The sequence below is a fragment of the Amborella trichopoda genome, chromosome 1 (genome assembly GCF_054954075.1).
Source record: "Amborella trichopoda isolate Santa Cruz 75 chromosome 1, AtrichopodaSantaCruz75HAP2 v2.0, whole genome shotgun sequence".
NCBI classification, from domain to species: domain Eukaryota; kingdom Viridiplantae; phylum Streptophyta; class Magnoliopsida; order Amborellales; family Amborellaceae; genus Amborella; species Amborella trichopoda.
This window is the reverse complement of record NC_142336.1, coordinates 46,118,397-46,142,081: the sequence shown is the minus strand read 5'-3', so window position 1 is coordinate 46,142,081 and position 23,685 is coordinate 46,118,397. Positions and strand designations below refer to the sequence as shown.

The 23,685-nt window shown below is 35.9% G+C and overlaps 1 protein-coding gene across 21 annotated transcripts in view; it reads left to right on the top strand.

The window, feature by feature from the left end:
- The window catches only part of LOC18442260 (putative E3 ubiquitin-protein ligase ZFP1), a 39,252-nt gene that overhangs the window by 5,057 nt on the left and 10,510 nt on the right, over nt 1–23,685 (top strand). For 2 of the 21 annotated variants that reach the window (XM_088868248.1, XM_088868255.1), the window contains 3 exons: nt 2,493–2,625; nt 20,346–20,430; nt 21,874–22,030. The gene's annotated coding sequence lies outside the window, so the exon portion shown is untranslated. Of the gene's footprint in view, nt 1–2,377; nt 2,626–19,183; nt 19,528–20,345; nt 20,431–21,873; nt 22,169–23,685 lie in introns of all 21 variants that reach the window. The other 19 variants (XM_088868242.1, XM_088868189.1, XM_088868230.1 and 16 more) reach the window with 13 other exon arrangements.

Sequence of the window (23,685 nt, the reverse complement as noted above, 5' to 3'; positions counted from 1 at the left end):
TATGCAATCTAAATTGAATGAAGAATAGTTACCTTAAAATATGGGTCGAACTTTTCATCATCCCTGATGTGGGTAGGTGTTTCGCTGCTGGGAGGTTGTAGGAATAGTGGTGCCAATTCAATAATTGCATTCAAAACCCTGTTGAAATAGAAACTAATAGTCTGGCCCGAATGCTGAAAGTGATTTTGAATGACCCTATTGCGCACATCATGAGTAATAGTGTTAAGAAATATTGCTACTTGTTCCTCAACCATTAAATGCCTTGTATTTTCCAGTAGGGATCTCGATCTCAATAGTTCACATAGCCTAAGAAAAGTGTGTGTCTCCATGCGAAGTAAATCAAAACAGTTGCGCTTATGCGATTTCGTTAAGTACTCAACATACTTAGCCCTTGTTTGTTCTATAGTATGGACTTACTTCCTTTGCATATAAGTATTGTGGTACCAATATGCCACACAACACATAACAATTGCAGCATATAACATCATGTTGAAAGTGTTGTGCTCAATGGGATCTATACTTAATTTCTATTTCAATCAAAGGCACCAGTGTTCGCAAAACCGGCCGATCTAACCACTAACTGGCCGGTTAGATCGGAACCGGCCACTGACTGGTTCCAGTTTTGGGCTGTTTTGGTGATCAACCGATATTTTAAGCTTTAAATGAAATACTACTTCAAATTTATTTCAAATACATTAGAATGGTTTATTGGTTAGCTTTGATGGTTAAGTTGTATATGAATCATGGTTCGAATCCCGTCGCCGGCGTGAATTCTCTTTTAAGAATTCATTTCGTTGGTTCAAAAAAAGAAGGTTGTGGTTTCTATAAGTTTGCAACTTTAAACAATCCAATTAAGGCGTACCTCCAAATTTTATCATAACGTGCAATTTTGGTGTAAAAAATTATTAGGATTATTTAAAAATCTATTTTTATATCTAATTATAAAATTTTAAACTAAAAAAATGATTAAAATCAAGTAGATCTATAAATATATGAAAATCTTGAAATTGGACGGTCTAGATAATGTGTTGCACGATGCACTGTTTTTGAGACTCAAAATCTTTTTTTTTTTCATATTCATGCATTTCGATGTTGAGATGATCAGTTAGAGGGTTTTTCAACATTAAAACAACTTTTTCCGATGGATTTTTGAGGTGCATATGTAATTCTACATTTTAAAGTTGCAACCTTATATAAACTTTTTCCAAAAAAGAATTCATTTCATTGGTTCAAAAAATTACTTGCCCAATGGAATCGAACTAGAATCCTCTCTTAAAGAAGTCCTTTATTATCAGACCCCACTAACCAATACGCCATTTACTACTAAGTTGATAAAAAAAAGCGCCTATATTATATATAACTTGATTTTTTCTTCATTTTCTTTTAAAAAAAGAGTTGGTCAAGTCAAATTTTTTAACACTATTTTAATATTCTTTACATTATAGTAAATATTAAAAAAAAAATTGGTCATTGATACTCACTTTTATATTTTCCCATCTTTTTCAAAAAAAATTTCAAAATACCTCTAGGCACAAATCGATTCGTTAAAATCCATTTTTTTTATTAATTTTCAACTTCATTGGAGTGTGTTTTGTTTTAATCACATTCTTTATATGCTTTTTATATTTTAGTAGATTTTTTTTGTATCTTTTTTATGGCTTTCAACATTTTTTTTATCGTTCGGAACTTGCCCGGTTAGAGCGGTTGAATCGGCCGGTTTATCGGTTAGGCGGGTTAAATCGCTTCCGGGCCAATGTCCGGTTAACCGTTCCGGTTTGATTTTGCGAACACTGAAAGGCACTTATAGAACCCAAATGCGAACCCTATTGAAATCCACATCAAATATCGAAAACATTACTCAGAAGTAATAATAACACCAAATGAAGCCATACACGCATATGAATCCCAAGAAGTTGGAGATCATAAAACCCATCAACATTTATAAAACAAGATTCATAAACTATCTGCGGTCTACAAAAAGAGAAAAGTGCAACCCAAAAGCAATTTGTTTTCCAACTAATCAACCACTCCTCAACCTCCAACTCTGCCCTCAAATACAGGGTCTAGTATTCATAAAACAAGATTTATGAACTATCTGCAGTCTACAAAAAAGAGAAAAGTACTAATCAACCACCTCTCTCAACCTCCAACTCTGCCCACAAATACTGGGTCCGGTATTCAGGTTCCAGAATCATAAACATTTCAGCCTTAGCACTATTCTGGAATAGTTGGGAAGCCTTTATGATTTCATCCTTTCCTATCTCCCCATTCAGACATAGGTCACTCACAAGTTCCATGCACTTCTTTTTAAGAGCTGTGGATGCTTTAGCTTGGGTGTTTGCATAGTTCCTCATGCTTTCTGCCACTATTGCCATAGCTTCTGCAATTACTTCACATGGGGAGCTCTTCTTCTTCTTTGATCGTGAATTGGGAGTTTGGGATTGAGACCTCTTAGAAGACTCCTCACCCTCCTCGTCAATTTCACCTTGCAGTGAAGAATCGTTTGCATCAACTGGTGGGCCAGTGCTAACTGGCACTGAAGGTCGAACAGTTCCACCCCAGACACACTATCTCTCCCCTCTGCGATTGTTCCACCAAATATCTGTCCACGACTATCAATATCTGGTAAGGATTTGTTATGATACTTCTTAAGCCCATTTATTTCCTTGCACATGCATGAGTATGCAGTTGTCATTAGCAAACATACTATTTTACTAGATAACCTGACTAATAAAAAATTGAGATAGAAAGGGAATAAGGTTATTGTCTTACTGTTATGAAGTCATCCCAAACGCTTGTCTCAGCGGTCACCAAACATCTCGTTTTGTCCCATCCAAATCCAGAGACCTCAATGAGCTTATTGACATCCCAATACAAAGTCCGAAGATTTTTTTGCTTACTCCTTACTCTCTCTTTATCAAATAAATCACCATGCTTGGCTTTCATTTTTTCAACCATTCTGATCCATGTGGCTCTTTGAAACCCCCTTTGACACCCTCATTATTTTTTAATTCTTCTAACATGATTCCAATAAAGGACTTCTCCTTTGTTGGAGTCCATTGGGTGTTTCTCCTAGCTTCTACTTTTGTGGTGTCAGATGAAGGTTGAGGCGTGGAAAATTGTTGAGATTCCATTCCTATAGAAAAAAAGCTCAAGAAGGCCATACTTAAGTGGGTCCAATAAAATTCATAAACAATCACTGGACATATATTTAATCATTCAATTTTGCAAGCACACAAAAGAAACATTTTGATGTGAAGAAATAATTAGGCTGAGCGCTACTTTTTTTTCTTTTGTTTGTGGTTATGTTTCTATGTTTTCATCATCATCAAACGCATAATTTACAAATGATATTATTTACATCTCAATTTTCTTGATAAGTGTCTTATTGGGTCATTCTCTCGTTTAGGAATGAACAGTTGCTAGGATTAATTTTCTTTTCTTTTGGAAAGGAGCTAGCTTCTAATGTCGGACAAGAGTAAGGAGTAGAAAGAGAGCAGTCACTAATTAAAGAGCGCAAAGGGGCCCGTTAGACTACTTGAGCAGGTGGGTTCAAACCCATGGCTCTCGCTTTTGCTGCAGCCTTGTGGTTGTAGGATCAAACCCGTCTTACCCACCAAAAAAGAAAAAGGATTAGTTGAATTGGTTGCATGAAGGTAGGTATCACGAAGAGACTAACACCCATAGCCCCAAATCTATATCCTGTTGGCCATTATTTCTCTTCTGCAAATGTACAACACTGTGATTTAGCTTAGCAGCAACACATTAAAGCATCAATGTGATTTTGGCCTTTAGAGATTCTCCCTCTAGGTTACTCTAATAAAGCATCATCAAAGTGAAAAACCAACATAGTTTAGTTACTTCCCCATTCTGATGCACCAAATTTGGGGACAAACAACAAAAATAACAGACGATAGTTCCTAAAATCAATTCAACCTAATGCAAAGAATTAAACCCTATATATTCTCAGGAATCATTGTCAAAGTATGGCTGCAATCCAAAATATATAGAAGACCCAAAATTCAACAGTTATTTGCATCTAATACATAGAAAGAATCGCTACTTTCACAGTCTATAGGAAATTAAAATTCCAAACAATAAAAAATAAAGAAAAAGGAGAGATCAGATGGAATTTATTTAAAGAGAAAACTGGCAAGAAAAAAGGAAAAATCCTATTTTAATTCAAATAAAGTGCTGAAATAGAGGGAGAGAGAGGGGCCTTTAATCAAGAAAAGAGCGAAATAGAGAGTGGGGCTTTAATCAAGAGGGGAGCTGAGAGAGAGAGAGAGAGAGAGAGAGAGAGAGATCCACACCTGACAATCGATGCCCTAGTTTGAGCTTTGGTTCTCAATGGCGATGGCAAAGAGAGGTAGGTGAAAGAGAGCACAGCGTGGGAAAAGAGGGTGGGTGAAAGTGATTTGAGATTTTTATCAGGGCCTTATTCAGCCTTGCCTGTCAACATTCACGGGTTGTTTCCAAAATTTTATCTTCCATGTTGGGGGTTGGAACTAGCGGTATCCTTATTTGAGGTTAAGGGAAGTTCCAATGATAGTAATTACTGTAGTACTTCAAATTAACAAACACGAAATTGTTGTAGAAAATGAAAACATTGTTTCCAAACCAATAAATCCTAGTTATCAAACATGCCCTTAATATGGCTTTTGCGCCACCAGGAGAAAAGAAATAATTGTTTTGGCAGTTGAGAACAAGAAGACTTTCTATTATAGAAGGAAATGACCAAGTTTTCTAGGTTTTAGCTGTACTGGTTCGTGTTTACTGTTTTCATATATTATGGTGCTCTGTATCTTGATACTTATGTCTAAGTTCCCTATTCAGTGGACTATGACATTTCTCTTGGAGAAATCTTTCTATTTTCTTAGGATAATGAGCTTCGTAAGATAATGATAGTTATGTGCAAGTGCCATGCTGGTCCCAAGCTCAGGTAAAGGAGGAGAGTTGTGTTAGGTAGGCAGCCAGCGTAAACCTTTGCCGCAACTTTTCATGAATCTTGAATCTACATTATTTACTAATGCTAGGATGTTCCCCGTAAGTGATGCGTTGTATTGGTATCTAGGTATAGTAAGAAATGGGCAAGTGTTAGCTGGGGCATTTCTTATAAGTGACACGCCACTGTACTGCCTAGTTGTGGTGAAATTAAGCAAGTGTTCTTGCGATCTTTTGGACGCGTGCGGATAAAGAAGCTAGTTCAAGAGAAAAGGCTTCGTTTAACAACATAATGTGGGAACACTAACAGCTAAGAGTATGGACATGGTGGCTACAATGAGATGAAGGAGTGTAGACATAGCTTGCTTACAGTAAACTAAGTGGAGAGGGGAAAAAACTAAGAAAATTGATGGGTATAAACTTTGGTATAAAGTAGTTAATGTCAAGAGAATAGGCAATATGTTCCTATTAATTAAACTTGTATTAGGAGAGGAGATAATTAATATAATTAGTGCTTATGTGCCATAGGTAGGACTAGAGGACAAAATTAAAAGACAATTTTGGGAGGACATGAATGGACTAATCTAAGATATATCATATAGAGAGAGGACTTTTTTAGGAGGGGACTTAACTGGTTATGTAGGGAAGGATAGTAGGGGATATGAAGGGGTACATGGGAGATAGAGTTTCAGAGAAAGAACTGAGATGAGTGACACTATGATAGATTTTGCTATGGCTTATGACCTAGCAATAGTAAACACCTACTTTAAAAAGTTAGATGGACATTTTATAGCTTATAAAAGTGGATCATATAAAAGTCAGATAGATTTCTTCCTAGTTAAGAAGGTAGATTTACTGTTATGTAAAGACTGTAAAGTTCCCAAGAGAGAGTTTGACCACACGATACAGGGTTGTGGTTATGGATGTTTGCATAAAGAGGTGGAAGAGGAGTGAAACTAATAGTTGTCCAAGACTAGGTGGTGGAATTTAAAAAAGGAAAAAATAGACTTATTTAGGGATAAATCGGTAAAAGAAGTAAAATGGAACTCTGAACACTAAGATAGTGTTATGTGGAATGAGATGGTAATTGTATTAAGTGGAAAAAAAAAAAAAGTTTTAAGAGAAACCAGAGGGACAGACATATCGAGAATGAAACTTGGTGTTGGAGTGATGATGTTCAGGAAGCCATTAGCGAAAAGTGATCATGTTATAAAACTTGGCAATGTAATAGAAATGATCAAAGCATAGAAGAATATAAAAATGCTAAGAAAATAGTATGGCTAAACTCAAAGGCATATAATAATCTATATAATAAATTAAGAACAAGAGAAGGTGAAAAAGATGTCTTCGAAGTTGCAAATATAAGAGACAGGAAGTATAGGGATCTAGACCATATTAAATGTGTTAAGAGTGAGGATCAAAGGGTCTTGGTGAAGGATGACAGAGTCAATGAAAGGTGGAGAGTTTATTTTAAAGAATTGTTAAATGATGAACACAATGGGAACGCAACGCTAGGAGGAACGTTTGCCATAAACGAGGGCGGAGGTCATAGGTACATTCGGAGTATTAGGATATTTAAAGTGAAAGAAGTTTCGTAGACGATGAATATAGGAAAGACTTTAGGATCGGATGGTGTATTGATAGAGGTTTGGAAGTGCATAGGGGAGATTTACATATGCTGGCTGACCAAGCCGTTTAACAAGGTGTTGGAACAAAGAAAGTGCTAGACAAATGGAGGAAAAGTACTTTGGTACCTATTTACATAAACAAATGAGACATATAAAATTGTGCAAACTATTGACGGATCAAACTTATGAGCTGCACTATGAAGCTGTGGGAGAGAGTGATTGAGTCATGATTGAGGCATGAAACGAGTGTATCAAACCATGAATTTGGTTTTATGCAAAAGAGTTCAATAATTGAGGCCATTTACTACTTGGGCAACTGATTGAGAAGTTATGGGAGAAGAGAAAAGACCTCTATATGAGCCTTATTGATTTAGAAAAAGCTTACGATAAGGTACCTAGAAATTTAATTTGGTGGGTGTTGGAAAAGAAAGGAATCTCCAAATGTTATATTGACAAGGTGAGAGATATGTACGACGGAACACTAACTAATGTGCGGACAACTAGGGGAGAGACAAGTGAGATTTCAATGATAATAGGTCTACATCAGGGGTCAGTGTTGAGCCCATATCTCTTTGTTTTAATTATGGACGAGTTAATTAGACACCTTCAAGATGAGGTACCGTGGTGTATATTGTTCATGGATGATATAGCGTCAATGTAAAGTTAGAACTTTGGAGGGATGCTATAGAATCTAAAAATTTTAAATTAACTGGACTAAGATAATATCTGGAATGCAAATTTAGTAATAATTGGAGTAGATGCAAGGAAGTAATTAAGGTTGATGGCCAAGAAATGCCTAAAAGAGAGCATTTTCAATATCACGGGTCGATAATCCATAAAAATAGAGAGATTGAGGAAGATGTCGAATATAGAATTAGGGCTGGGTGGGTGAAGCGGAGATGTGCATCTGGAGTTTTTGTGATTGCCGCATACCAATAAAACTGAAGAGGAAGTTCTATAAGACGACTGTGAGACCTGCTTTGCTTTATAGAATAGAATGTTGGGCGGTCAAGAAACAACATACCAATTGGATGACTGTAGCTGAGATGAGATGTTGAGATGGATGGGTAGCGAGACAAGAAAGGATAGAATTTCAAATGGATACATTCGACATAACTTAGGTGTGGCTTCAATAAGCGATAAGATGAGGGAAAGTAAACTTAGGTGGGCGGGCCATGTGCAGCGTAGAACTATTACAATACTGGTTAGGAGGTGTGATTTGGTTCAAGTGGAAGGCTCTAGAAGGGCAATGAGAAGGCCTAAAAGGACATAGATGGAAGTAGTGAGAAAAAATAGGTGACTTATGGTCTTGCTGGGGGTAATGACCCTTGATAGAGCAGAATGACAGAACATGATTCATGTAGCTGACCCCAAAAAGTTGGGATAATGCTCTGATGATGGTGATGTTGATGATGACTGAGTTTCAATCTTAGTCTGCACTTTGCGCAACTAGATGTACACTATCAACAACTGTTAACAAAATAAAAAATAGGTTTATGTCTGAAGTTTGCCACAATCATTCTGATTGTATAGCTTCGCAGATGGAAACCCTACCTAACTAGATGTATATTTTTAATTTGCATATGGAAATTATAAGAAGGTCTCTAGGTGCATGCCTATGTCACTTCATATGAGATTATGATGGTGTAAAATCTGTCTTATCTTCAAGGTGAAGGATATCATGACAACTTGATTTGCAAAATGCTTATATCGAATGCTTATTGGTCGGTTGAAAATCTCCTTTGGCTGTGGAGCAAGAAAACCAAAAAAAAAGAAGAAAAAAGAAAAATAAAGTTGTCTTAGTGGATTTGCACTTTTGATATGGCTGTGGCCCTTTCCTGTGGTAATTTGAACTTGACCTGTATATTTCTTTCTTGTTCATGGTCATATTTCATGCTCAATGCATTCGAGGTAGAAGTCCCAGTTTCAGATCACTGCTGTTTATCTTGAGGTTTTTTAGGAGATATATGAAAAATTCTTAATTAAAATTTAGTTCAAGGTCCAAGGATTTTCTATTTCAAACTGTTAAGCTTGAAGAGTAAAGTGCTCCTCGCTTCAGTAGCTTATTATGTTCCTGTCTTTTGAAACCTCTGCATTTTTCTTTTTACATAAATAAATTCTTTGTTTGTCAAAAATTGTAGCTTGCATGCCATGATGGGCATCTTAATCTTCCTTATCAAACACTAGTGGATGGCTAAACCTTTAAAGGAGTTCTTAAAGAGTATTTTCTTGGGAAGGAATCTAAGGATCACTACCTTCTGGTGATCTAGGAAAATTGCTATATGGGCTTCTGATTGCTCCTTTTGTCTGCCTTACTGGTTCTTGTCACGGTTGGGGATTACAGGGTCGTGACTTTGATGATTTGACCATGAACTCGATTGCTTTCTCTTCTATTGCGAGTTCTTGAGGAGTGCCAAATAAATTCAACTAACATGGGCAATGGAATCTTCTGAATGTTTAGAGGGCACTTTGCCAACTTGATGCCAGTGATTGTAGATGGACTCTGCAGATGGATTCAATTGGATGATCTCCCTTTTCCTTTTGAACTATCCATGCCCTTGAAGTTTTACTGTTTATGACATAGAGACTGCGGGCACAATTAACTTCTTTCAAGGAAATTTTGGCTATTCATTCATAACTGACAGTTTCCTACCACACTTAGTGGTAATAGGATTTTCATGTTTATATTTCAGTGTGTTTTACCAATAAGGAATATACGACAATGAGAAATTAATTGTAGTTTGTCAGAGGAATTTCATAACTTTACTAAGGTGTATCCAGATGTATCTCCCCTGTAGAAACTTGGTTGCTTATAATTGTGCAACCATAACGTCTTTTAGTATCATACCTGATGTATGATTCAACTTTTGACCCTTATCTTTTATTAAGAATATGCACTGAATGTATGCTGAAGTCATTTTATATTCTGTTTTGCATCATGATCTCAAAATTATTATAGTCAAGAGTAGTCCTGCGCATACTTGTAAAATAAAATATTTATATTCAATGAAAGAGGCATGTACCCCCTAGTTAAAGTCTAAGGGGTTTTCACACACTTCTCTCTCTCTCCTTGTTCTCTCTCTCTCTCTCTCTCTCTCTCTCTTCATGCCAAGGTTTTCTATAATAGTATTAGAGCTGGTTTGAAAAACCTAGATCTTCATAACTCTTCAAGGATCTTCCCATGGCGTCTTCTTCAATCTTCTTTTTAGCAAACAACAACCATTTTCTTCACTTTCTATTTTCTTCACTCTCTAAGAAAATAGCAGCCACCCTTCTCACAAAACCTAACACAACGTGCAATATCTTTTTGTTCCTTACTTTCTTAAAATCCTAATTTTCTCTTTGACACTTATTTATTGCATTTTGCTAATTTCCTTTTCAAAACCGTAGTTCTTTTCTCTCAAAACTCTAATTTTCTCTCTACTCATTTTTTCCCGCTCTCTCTCTCTAATTTTCTTCTTTAAACCCTATTTCTCTTCTCTTTTGGGGTTTCATAGTCTTTTTCATACATATTCTTATACTCTATCAAAACATTGCACCAAAATATCAAAATATTTCCTTTTCTTCCTCTTCGAAGCCCTTTCGATACTCTCTCTAAGGCATCATTTGCCTAGTTTTCTTCTCCTAGGGCACCACGTGCTTACTTTTCTTTCTAGAGGGCATCCCCCAGCTTGTATTCTAGCAACATTTTTCTCTTTCTTCTCAACTTATAGCCCAACAAAAAGTGTCCTTGTAAACCATTTTCTTTGGTTACTAAAAGGTTGACTTCATCCAATTTCTTAACTTGAAAGGATACCATTGGACCATTCATTCGTGCCAATGAGCCATTTAGATGGTTCTTTAAACCTCCTTCTCAATTAACAAAAGTGAGATTGATAAGACGAAGGAAGTCTCCTTCACAAACCTCGGACATGAAGAATAAGTTGGATGGATCCGTGCAATTTTCTCGGAAGAAATCCTTGTAGAAGTTGTTGGAATGCTCACAGCTGCTGAATTATGGCAGGCTTTTTATTGAATTCTTCCCACAAGAGTTAAAGGTACGTGTGATGTACTTGAAGCTTGCACTTCCGCAATGGAAGCAATAAAAGATGATGATCACCGAATGTTATGACATAATTAAAGAGCTTTATGATCAGTTTGCCATGTCCAACGACTTGTCAGTGATAAAGAGAAAGTAATCTATGTCCTTGTTGGCATGTGGGATGAATACAGAATGTTCATCACCTTAGTCACTGCTAAGCCTCCATTTGCCACATTTTTCATAGCTGTGCCCATCACTACTTCAACATGAGTCCCTCTTCCATAGCCAACCCACATTGAAAATCACCCAAAATAAAGATTCTCATGATGTATTGGTCAAGGCCAGCAACCTTACAACATTTAATGGTGGATGTGGATGAGTTCGTGGCCGTAGGGGCCATGCAAGAGCTGGCAGATTCTGTTCATTTCCACCTAACCAAGGGTGTGGCCTTCTTCCCATATGTAATTACTATCCTCAAAATGCAAATCCAACGTATAATGGGATGGCATGTCAAATTTATGGTTCCCAAAATATGCCGCAGTGGACTATTAATATCACCATAATCAGAAGTGACAGAGTTAAAATAAAAACAATTTGCTGCCCTAAACACTTAAATGGAAGCCAAGACATTGTCTTTATTGAATGGCCAAGCATGGATTGTTGATAGTGGGCAGCTAATCGTGTTACAGGTTATCCTAGTAAGTTCTGCCCTCTTGACCTTTATTCGGTAGTGGTTCTGCAATAACTGGAGATGGTTCCTTACTCCTTATCACACATGTTGAAAATGTTCTTGTAAACTATTCCAAAGGTCCCGTTCTTTTGAATAATGTGTTTTTAGCCCTTAAAATCAAGCCTAGTCTCATTTCTATTTCTCAAATTGACTCAAGAAAATAAGTCAAACTTTATTTTTACACTATCCCTGATATTTTTATAGGATCCGTTGTCCAGGATAACATTTGCTGAGGGGATCCAACAAGGGCATCCATATGTCTTGAATGATGAATTGAGGAAGCTCCCATTGTTAGTCTCTTCATTCAAAATAAGCGAGAATTCAATGAGCATCACCGTCTTAGGTCATTGCAGTTATGAGTGACTTACTAGGCTATGTAAAGAGGATTTAATTCTGTCATCTAAGAGTCATAATTTCTCCTTTTGTTATGCTTTTCAGTCAGGTAAACATTCCCAAATTCCTTTGCAAAATCTAATAAAAGAGTTTCTTTGCCTCTTGAATTAATTCATTCTTATGTGTGGAGACCTAAACCAATGGCTTCTTCTTCTCATATCAAACACAATGTGATCTTTGTGGATGATTTTTCTCGGTATACTTGGGTTTATATTTTTAAGAAAAGTTCTCTACTATTTGAAATGTTTAAGCAGTTAATTTTTTTTTTTTAGAACCATTTTCATAAACCAAATTTGCTCTTTTGATATAATGGGATAGTTGGGTTCTCATCTCATGCATTTAAGAAAGGGTGCAGTTAGCATACGGATGCATCTGTAGCTGTAGAGGTATGGTGCACCTTCAAATTTTATCACGGTATATAATTTTGATGCAAAATGTTTTTAGGATTATCTCAAAATCTATTTTTATATCTAATTATAAAATTTTAAGTTTAAAAAATGGTTAAAATCAAGTAGATCTATAAACATATGAAAATCTCGAAAATGGACAGTGTAGATAATATGTTGTGAAATGCACTATTTTTGATACTTAAAATATTTTTATTTTTCTTGGTCATACATCTCGATGTCGAGATGATCAATCAAAGGGTTTTCAACATTAAAACTACCTTTTCCGATGGATTTTTGAGGTGCATCCATAGTTCTACGTATAAGGTTGCAACCTTATATAAACTTTTTCCTTTAAGAAATACTTAAAGAATAATGGGATAGAGCAACAAATTTCATCTCCACATACTCTATAACAAATAGGGAGTTGAATGAAAGCACCGCCACATTGGAGAGGTTGCCCTTTCCTAGATGTTCATGAGTGGGGTTACAAAATACCTATGGGCTGAAGCTTTTCACATGACTGTTTATGTTATAAATGGAATTTCCACTAATGCTTTGAATGGCCAAACTCCTTGATATAATTTATGGGAAGCATTCTAATTATTCATTTCTTCGATCTTTTGGATGTCACACTTATTTTCATAGAGATTTATGGTCAAAGGAAGAAATTTTCACCTAAATTGGAAGTGTGGATTTTTGTCGGATATAGAGATGGTTAGAAAGGCTGTCATTGTTATAGTTTCTAATTTTAAGAAATGCTGCCTTTTGATGAAATGAGGATGTGCAATGCACCTAAAACCATTTTACAAAAAGAAGAAAATGATTCAAGCAAGAGCATAGTTTGAGATAATAAACAGGATTCCATAATGCAAAATGAATTCCATAATGCGAAATGAAGTTGTTCTACTTGGATGCACTCCCAATGACACTTGTTAGCCAAACATTGTTGATGAGGATGTTCGTCATCACCCTGGAGAAGATTTTGAATATCTTTGTGATGAGGAACCTCCATCTAAGCAACAAGCTGATGTTCTCCCAAGGAGCTGATTGTTTATTGAAGATGCAACAAAGATGAGCAGGCTGGTTCTACGCATATACAAGAAGGGCAACATTGTAATGTGAGTGACAAATTGGGGAGAAACGAAGATTGTAATAGGGATATTGCAGCAAGTCAAAACATTTGAAGGTCTGCCTGTGTACATTGCCCTGTTGACCGATGGATATTGAGGCCTTACAAATGACTATCAAAATTTTATCTGTGAAAACCCCTTAGATTTTAATTAGAGGATGCATGCCTTTTTTGGTGATATTATGTTTATTTAGGAAGAAATTTGGACCCCATTTGGTTCCTTGGAAAAAATTGTCTGGAAAATCTATTTCCCAAGAAATACTCTTCATGCGAAAAATATTTCCTGTAGAATGTGTTCTTTGCTGTTTGGATAGCATCCAGATGCAACCTGAACTCAATGCAAGGAATCCTTAGAGAACAAACTATGATAGAGACAAAAGGAAATGGTTAGAGCAATATGGAAGTAGAAAGAGATGTCTATGAATGGGGAGAGAGTGAGATGTGAGAAAGAAAGATGTAATGATTTTTGTGAATGAGAAGAGCTGGAGATGGGTAGGGAAAACCTGGGAAATAAAAGGCGGGAAAGAGATTGCCCTTTTCTGTTCGGGCCTTAATGAGCTATATGCTCATTTTAAAACTTTTTTTTTTCGGTTCCATAAGGAAATTTGGCGAGGTAATTAATTTTTCTACCTTTATATGTTTCTTCATAGGTTGTGAGAGATATGTATAAGGGAGTGCTAACTAGTGTGTGGACAATTAGTGGAGAGACGAGTGAATTTTCAGTGATAGTAGGTCTACATCAGAGATCAACATTGATCCCATACTTCTTTGTCTTAGTTATGGACAACTTAACTAAGCACCTACAAGATGAGATACCGTGGTGTATGTTGTTCGCGGATGACATAGTTTTGATCGAAGAGACCCAAAACGATGTCAACACAAAGTTAGAACTTTGGAGGAATGCTCTAGAATCTAAAGGTTTTAAATTAGCTGGACTAAGGCAGAGTATATGGAATGTCAGTTTAGTAATAATAGGAGTAGAGACGAGGAAGTAGTTAAGATTGACGGTCAAGAAATACCAAAAGAATGCACTTTTGATATCTTGAGTCGATAATCAAAGAAATAGAGATATTGAGGAAGATGTCGCACATAAAATTAGAGCTGGATAGGCGAAGTGCAGATGTGCATTTGGTGTTTTATGTGATCGCCGCATACCAATGAAGCTAAAGGGCAAGTTCTATAGGACAACTATGAGACCAACTTTGCTTTATGAGGAAGAATGTTGGGCGGTCAAGAAGCAACATATCCATAGGATGAATGTATTATGATGATGTTGAGATGGATGAGTGGGAAGACAAGAAGAAATAGAATTTGAAATGAATACTTTGAAATGAATACATTCGGGAGAATTTAGGCGTGGCACTAATAAACGATAAGATAAGAGAAAGTAGACTTAGGTGGGCTGGCCATGTGCAACGCAGATCCAGTACGACACCTATTTGGAGGTGCATGTTAGTTCAAGTGGAAGGCTAGAAAAGGCCAGGGGTAAGCTCAAAAGGACATGGTTGGGCGTAATGAGAAAAGATATGGGGACTTATGGCCTCATTGAAGGTATGATCCTTAATGGAGCAGAATGACAAACCATGGTTTGTGTGGCCGATCCCAATTAGTTGGGGAAAGGTTTTGATGATGATAATGGGAAGAAAAACAATTTTGGTTGAAAAAGAATTTCTGCTCGAGATTTTTTTATCGAAACGACGGAAATTGGAAATATTTTTCCAGGAATCCAAACAGCCCCTTGGTATTCTAGAGGAGCAAGAAGCAATAATTTGTGGCAAGATCGAGCAAAGAAGATTAAATGCAGAGCATTAGCTAGTGTTGTAGCAGATATTTCTTGGATACTAAACATGATTATATCACTCGGGCATAAGGTACAATGCTCAACAAAGTTTTGTGATAATCGAAGTGCACTAGCTATCGCAGCTAATCCTATATTTCATGATCCAACTAAATACATCGACATCAATTATCATTTTGTGCTCGAGAAGATAGAAGAAGAGGCAATTCAAATCAATGTTGTCAGATTTGCCTCGCGGTCTTCTTCGATTTGGTGAGAAAAATGAAGCAATTCGGTGCTGCGGCCAATTCGGGAGAAGACTTCAGATATTTTTTAATTTAATATAAATAAATTAGAGATTTATATATAAAAATATACAAAAAATAATGAAAAATTTAACATAAAAATTTCAAAAAAAATAAAAAAATACTTTTAAACATATATTTTTTTGCTTGGGTGAAGAGGTCGAAGCTTTGGCCGAATTTGCCTAAAGCACGCCCTAATCTAATCGAAGCGACAACACCAAAAGTAATGAAAAAATCGAAAATAAAATTTCAAAAAAGTCAAAAAATATTTTTATATAGATATTTCCTTGCTTGGGCCGAAGAGGCCAAAACTTCGGTCGAATCTACCCGAATTTGACCAAAGCGGCCTGAATTTGACCGAAGCGGCAGCACGAGGCTTCGCTTTGCTGTGGTCTAGGCCTAAAATCCGAAGGCTTTGGCCTCTTCAGCTGACGTGAAGTGAATTTAACAACACTGATTCAAATAGAACACATTAGGACAAATAATCAAATTGTTGATATCTTTACCAAAAGATTCACAATTGAACGGCATCATTTTCTAAAAGACAAATTGTACATGTTCAAACACGATGTACAATTTGAGAACACGTGTTAAGCATTAGAATTATTAATTAGGAAACTGTTTCTCTTGGAATCACTCTAGCACAAAGCTTGGTTTTTCGCCAAAAATCTTTAAAATCAAAACAACCTCAAATCTTTAAAATTTATTAGTGGATATTCTTCACAATGAATCTTTCAAGTGTCCTAATGATTATTCTTTTGATGGTGTACCCACTTATTGGCATTGTGGATTAGTAGTTCCTGAATAATATGTTTGTTCCTATCCTTCCATGGCCCAAAAATCCTCAATCGGATTCATCCATGGATCTTCTGGCTTATGGATTTGCTAGTATAATAATTATCATAGTATGCTTCTTCAAATGTTCTGGTCATTGTGCCGTTTTTTATTATACTAACCATTTCTTTGACTCTATGGCATGGGCTGCAAAAATTGCAAATTTTCATCTCTTTCGATGGCCATTAGGTAGCGTCATATCCTTATCGATCTTGAATTCCACAAGCCACTCGAAATGTGCACGAATTGAAAGGAGTGGCTGTGAGGAATTCAAGATAATAATAATAATTTAAAAAAAATCTTCTTTTCTTTATTAATGAAACTGAATTCCAGTTACAAGTGCCACAATACACAGCTGTAAACAGAAATAAAACTCTAAATGCAACCTAAGATCTTTCCTTTTATTGCCAAAACAAATAAACACAATCCATGAACAAAATTCAACCTTCTACTATCAATTTAAGTACAAAATATGTTCCCTAAAAATCACAGTAAAATGGAAATATGACTAAAAAATAAAAGTAGCCGGGAAGACTTACTTGATTGTGCCTAGGGATACCCCATAAGACTTGGTGCGCCCCGCACCCAATTTCGTATCCCATGATGCACTTTTTATCCCATTGATCTTGCCGGAGTTTTAGAGGCGTGAAGCTTTCATATGCTATACCTCTTAAATTAGGGTTACAGAGAGCATTAAAACGTAACTAGGGTTTGTAGGAACCCCTTAGGATCAAATTAGGGCATCTTAGGCTGGGCGTACCTCTCTCCAAACAATAAAACCCTAGATTAGGGTTTGGCGTGCCACCCCCTCTTATTTATCACACACTTCTCTCTCTCTCTCTCTCCCTTGTACTCTCGCTCTTTCTCTCCATGCCAAGCTTTTTATCATTCATGACTTCTCTAACTCCGTGGGTTTCAAATCTTGCGATAAGGGACTTGTACAACTGGCATAATCATTTCAATGCACGTGTAACAATTCACACATGATTTATTTCACTGGTGGAAATCTGACTTGCAAGTCTTGCATGTTCTGCTATGTTGTGGAACGATCATTTCTAGGTAACTTTGACATGCATGATTATACTTGAGATATAAGTATGAAGGTGAATATTGTTCTTATCTTATTCTTATAGAAATCATCTTTCTCAGTCATTTTTTGAATAATCTATTATTTTGGAAATTGACACAATTTTTTTTGATTCATACTGTATATCAAATATTATTTTCTTGTATTGTAGTTCACTTTTTATGTCCCTGAGGTTTTGGAAAATATCTTGGAGTAATTTAATTTGTTGAGTTGATTTTAATTTCTTCTTCATGCAAATTCTGTTGAATAAGGCAATTCAGACTTTAGCATTAATCAATTCTCTAGTTGGCTTTAGTTATATCACTAACCTTACTGCCCTTTATGAAAAGTCTTGGATAGTATGCCTATGTTGACACTGGAGATTTCATTAATGGATTATTCTCCGATCGTGGTCTCTTCTTATCGCACCTCATGTTGTGATGTGATAATGTAGTACTGTTTCTTTCTCTGGAGCTTTCTTCAGGGTCATATAATCAAGCCTTTTTTCATATCCTTTTGAGGGTCATGATATTAGATGAGTGTTGTAAAAGTTGGACTTTAGATGTTTCATTGTGATTCTTTCTGTATCTGACATTTATACTTGTAGATGTAAAGGGTTATTATATGTTCAAATTTTATTTCCAGATGACTGATTTCTTGGAGCCACTTGACTGGGTGCTGTAAGTGGGTCTGGGGAGGTCAGGTCGTGGTTGATTTATGAACACATCAACCTGAAATCATGACACTAGCAAACTAATACTGGATTTCCTAGTTTCCACTTTGGACAGGCTTTTATTCTTAAAGCCTTACCCACAACAATAAAAAAATTCATTTAATCTTCATTTTCACTGATATGTCTTCATGGTTTTTTTTGTCAACTATTAATGAGGTCACTCGTGAATGTTAGAAATGACTACACTGTGTTTCGATACCTTTTTTTTTTTCCATAAAATCAAGCAGGGTCTCACTGAATCTTCAGTAATGAACCATGTTCCCCTTCTTACTTTTTCCTTGAAAGGCTCAAGTTAAGCCTTAAATTTTGAAATGGCCACAGTGGTATGCTCCTTATTTTAGATTTATCAAAGTGTCAAAATGGCCATTATAGTCCTAAACATGATTATAATGTCTGAAATTACCTCTGTCCTTATTTAAGAAAAAGATTCTGTCAGCCCATGGCTGATGCAATTGTATAATCCCTATAGCTCAGATTGAATCTGGGCCAATTCGATGGTCACAAATCGTGTTTCATATTAGAATTTTAATTTTAATTTTTCATAAATCCAAATTAGTTGAAATTTCTGCTTATACTCTTGAAAAATAGGCGCTCCTAATAAAAATATTAAAAAATAATTCACAAATTGACCAAAATACCCCTGAAAAATTTGTTTTTTGTAAATTGTTTTTCAAATATTTTTCTTAGATGCACCTTAATGAGAAGAGTGGACTCTCCAAATTTCAACTAATTTAGATTTGTAGAAAAAATATTAAAATACAAATACGAAATACAATCATGACCATCAAACAGGCCAAATCTGGGCCCTTGAGCGTTTATTGTAGAAGAAAGCTAGTGGGTGCACTTTAGGGATTCCCATATATATATATATATATATATATATATATATATATATATATATACATATATGTATATATATACACTTTAGAATGGATCAGGTTGCTTTGCTCTATTTTCTAACTTTTCAGAAAGTGGCTTTGCCGTATTTTCTATTTCTAACTTTCCAAGAAAATGACATTTTTCATATTAGAATAGGACCTTACTAGAGACTTGAAGTCTTTTTTTTTCCCCTTTTTGAGTAGGTAATTAGACTTGGAGTTTGAAGATTGAGAAATAACACTTCTTAGAACGTAGATCCTATCTTTTAGGAGCAATAAAGTTGTCACCAAATCATTTGTTGTTTTCTATGGTTGGTGGGGTGATCAGAAGCCATTTTCCTCATGTCTGGTTGCAGGCATTTTGCATGCTGGTCTTTTCGTTTGGAAAAGTGTCGTGTTGAAAAAGAATTTTATGGCCATATCGATGATGCGGTAGCTGAGAGTGAAACTGAACATGCTTACTTTTCAAAGTAAGCACTTGTGGATAGTAGGAATTTTATGATCCTGACATATTCAATCATATTGATTGATATGGGGTCTGTTCTGAGTTTACCTTTCAAAGTTTCTGCAGAAGGTCACCAAATAAATCATGTTCTTGAATCTTCTTGACATTACTTATCTCAAGGTGATCAATTTGCTTGAGTATTTTATTCAGCTCCAAGAGGTATGATGTTGTCAGCTTTTTTCAAAGGAGTCCCTGGTAAGTTTCTGCAGTTCTACAATCAAAATAGTTCCATTTGCTCACATGGTGAAATGCCCTTTTTGATTACATGGTTCCATTTACATGTTAGTTAAATGCCATCCATTGATTCCATGTTGATGCCTCTGCAAAAGTATTATGGGAATAGGTACTGTCAATAGTCATACATGGCGCTCTTGGTTTCCTGAAAGCCAATGAAACATTTGACGTTTCAGTTCTTGCTGTAGTTACCGCTGAATGCTTCCTGTCTTTCATTCCTCATTCTGTGTTTTCCAATGTATGAAATTACTGTTTTCCAATGTATGAAATTACTTGAGATTTAATGCTAGTATTGTTAAGTAATATACATATATATTGCTAATTGGCACAAGTGACCTAGGAACCTTAGTTAACATCACGTTGTTATATCCATGAAAAAAATACCATGTTGGCCTAGCCTCCAAAAATTTTTCCCTTCAAATTTGTCAACATCGACCAACATATGAAGTGGCCAAGAGATCTTATTATTAAAAGCTTTTTCTTGGTAGTGGACAGCCTGCTCTAGATTGCTTATCCATTGAGAACACCCTTATTTCCATGTAGCCAGTCTTGGATTTATCTTCCTTATACTTATGAAGGACATTCATATTTATCAAGGTGCTCTTACCGATTACTGACAAGACAAAATAGTTGCTTACCATTGATTGGTTTCTTCTGTTACTTCTTGTTTGACTTACCTGGAATCTTGTGTTACTAAACTAGCTACGAACCTCATCTCCAAGAAAAACTTATTCCAAAGAAATGGATTTACCTTCCCTTAATGTGATTTTCTTGTGCAGGATTTTGTGACCGGAAAGTTGATTGTAAAAAGATATAAGGTGCTGCATCTCTTTTATCTGGTTTTTCATGGTGGCACCCCCTCTGGTATGTGTTTTTTCCTTCTTTTTTATCTGGAAATGCACTTAAATTTATTTAAAAGCTATCCAATATTAGATTTTGGAACTGTTGATTTTATGGAATTCAACCGTCGCTATCTTGGTATTTCTTCTTTTGCTCACCTCCAAATCGAAAATATTTTGGATGGTATTAATTGCACGAGCTACAAATCTCTCTTATATTGTAAACTATTCATTAGCAAAGAATGTCACTGAAGAGAGCCCTCAGCCCTTAAGGATGATTTGTTACTGAAGCAATACCCATTAAGGAAGCGCAATAGGCATAGACCCAATCTTCCCCTCACCTTCCTCATATTAGCCAGCCTGTCTCTATCGATAAAATGGCACCCCATATATTATAAACTGACAACATTAACCTCAGTTATTTAGGTACTTGTTTTTCCTGAAGAAAAGAACTTTCTATCCTCAAAAGTTACGAATATCTGCTTTGTTCCATTATGATGCATGCGTGTTGGCATGCTTGGTATCTAAAACATGGTTTTTTCTATAAATAATTGAATGCATCAAAAGATTTTTTTTTTCTTTTTTCAATTCTGATTAAATATGTCGTTTACTGGTTTTTAAACATTTGTGCATATAGTCAAACTCTATCCTAGATAAAGTAAAAGTTCCTACATGCAGACATTCAGATTTGGAGGTAGGTTTCATGTTGTCAACATTTAATCTCTCATTGAAAGTGAAGCATCATACATTGAAGATCTTGTCATTATTCTACAAAGTGTTATGGAAAGAGTATATCACCAACAATATGATTCTAGTCACTTGTTAAAAATAACAATTTGGCTATATTTTGTATGCATTGTTGTGTTTCCTCTTCATGAATTAGATAATGGTTTTGTTTTGACACATCATTCATATGATGACAAATTGATAATTATGATCCCCTGCGCACTGTATTCATGTCTTATCATGTGCCATATTAAATTTTTTTTTCTTCCTTGAAAGGACTCTACTGATGGGCTTTTTTGGAATTTCTCCCAAGTTTTTCTGATTTTTAGACTCTTCGTCCTTTTTTTTTTCCCTTCAACCAATGGATTTTTTACCTTTATTGTGAACATAATATGTTATTGGTCTATCCAATCATCCTCCAGGCGTGCCATCTTTTATTCTGTTAGCATTAGCAGAAAACTTGACCATAACTTTACACGGGTAGGTGTCAGGTATCACCAATACAAAGAAGAAAGTGTGTTGTGTTGCACTATCATTTATCCATGCTTAAACTCGCTTGCATCCTCATCTAAATCAAATCATTGATGGATTAAGCTGCTCCAAAGAGTTTTTTGATCTATCTATATATTTCTCCGTGCAAATATCATTTTTAAGAATCTCTTACCAAATTAATGTACTCTTTTAGCTTCCTTATATTTGCTGAGCCAATTTCAAACAATGGGTAATTCTCCAATTTTGGCAGGAGGTCATGCAAGAGGTATTACCATATTCTGGACCAAAGTGACTGACATGTGGCATTTGGTCCATTCGTTGGAATATTGGGATTTGGGAATGGATATATATGTATATCCATTGTCTAGCATAAAGCTTGTTGATTACTCAAGGTTTTATCGATCGTGGTATTGACTATGAAAACTTTCTTCCAGTGGGAAAAGAGGATGGTTTTGCCTTTTGGTTTATAGTTCTCTGCTGCACAATCTTTGCCATCATTCCAGATCTATATATGGAATACACTTCTTCTGAGGGATGTGTATGAGGTGCTTACATCTCCTAAAAGTGTTGACTCTAATCCCCCATTTATTGTGTCATAACAAGTTATCTTGCTGGATTCAAAATTTTAGTTCATGCAGTGTTGCAACCATGATCCAACTAGAGTTCTTGTGACATTTGATGCTGGTCTTTAAAGTTAACTAAAAAATAAACATAATTACAAGAACTTAATCTTACTTTGGAAACTGAAGTTGTAAAACTAAAAATAAACAAGAAAAACCAAAGGTGGAAGATCACGTGCGAATATTTCCATACACCTCAAGCAGAGAATCAACTTTCCTATCAGTTGTCCTTGAGACATACCTGAGAAGAGAACACTTCTAACAATTGACAACATGGCCTCTAAGAGAGTAGACAACATCATCAAGACCTATAAAGTATTTAAATGTTCAAGATCCATCATCTGAAACTGATTTTTGCCTGACTAGAGACTTATATACCATCATCTAGAACTGATTTTCGCCTGAGAAGAGACTTATATAAGTTTGAATGCTTTAGAGGTCTTGATGGTGCCTACTCTCTTGGAGGCCATGTTGTCAATTGTTAGAAGCATTCTCTTCTCAGGTTTGTCTCAAGGACAACCCATAGGACACTTGATTCTCATGTGATCTTCCACCTTTGGTTTTTCTCTTCTCAGGTGATCTTCCACCTTTGGTTTTTCTCTTGTCAGGTATGTCTCAAGGACAACCCATAGGTCAGCTGAGGTGTATAGAAATATTCGCATGTGATCTTCCACCTTTGGTTTTTCTTGTTTATTTTTAGTTTTACAACTTCAGTTTCCAAAGTAAGATTATGTTCTTGTAATTATACTTATTTTATAGTTAAATTCAAAGACCAGAGTTACTTCGTCCAGATATGAGTTAAGATGTTGCTTATGTAATGGATCGGCCTGTTATTACTACATTTATCCCTCCCAATAACTTGTGGGGCACAGAGAGTTCGTTTGATCTTGAAATAGGTAGTAGTTGGTCAATCCTGAAGAGATATCGTATGGGGTTTGAATTGGCGTAAGTTATATGAGTTAATTTTTTCGAGGTGTACATGACTGGTCTAGTTTTTATTTTCTTAATATAAAATGTTTGTCCATCTCTATGGCTGAAAGTGGTCTAGGATTGCCCAGCAGGCCCAGTAGGCAGGGCCTGCGAGTGTTTGGGTTTGGACTGCATGTTGAGGTCCATTGCACTGTCTGGGCTAGGTTGCTAGGGCCTGACTTGGTGGCTCAGCCTATCTGTTCCTACACCTACATTTATATGTGCATCTTCATTGTGACTTGTGAGAGGAGTTTTGTATCAATGAATATGCTGAACTCATTTAAAGAAATGTAAATTGTTTAAATTGAAGTTTTAAAGTAGTGGTTGGCTTTTGTGAATACGTCCATGGGTTTAAAATGTTTATGAGATCACAGAGTGCTGTGTTTGTTACTAAAAGGGAAGTTCCCTATTTTAATAAGATGGTGATTCGGGAGTTCCCTTCCTATTGCAGAAATCAAATTATGGTTGAATAA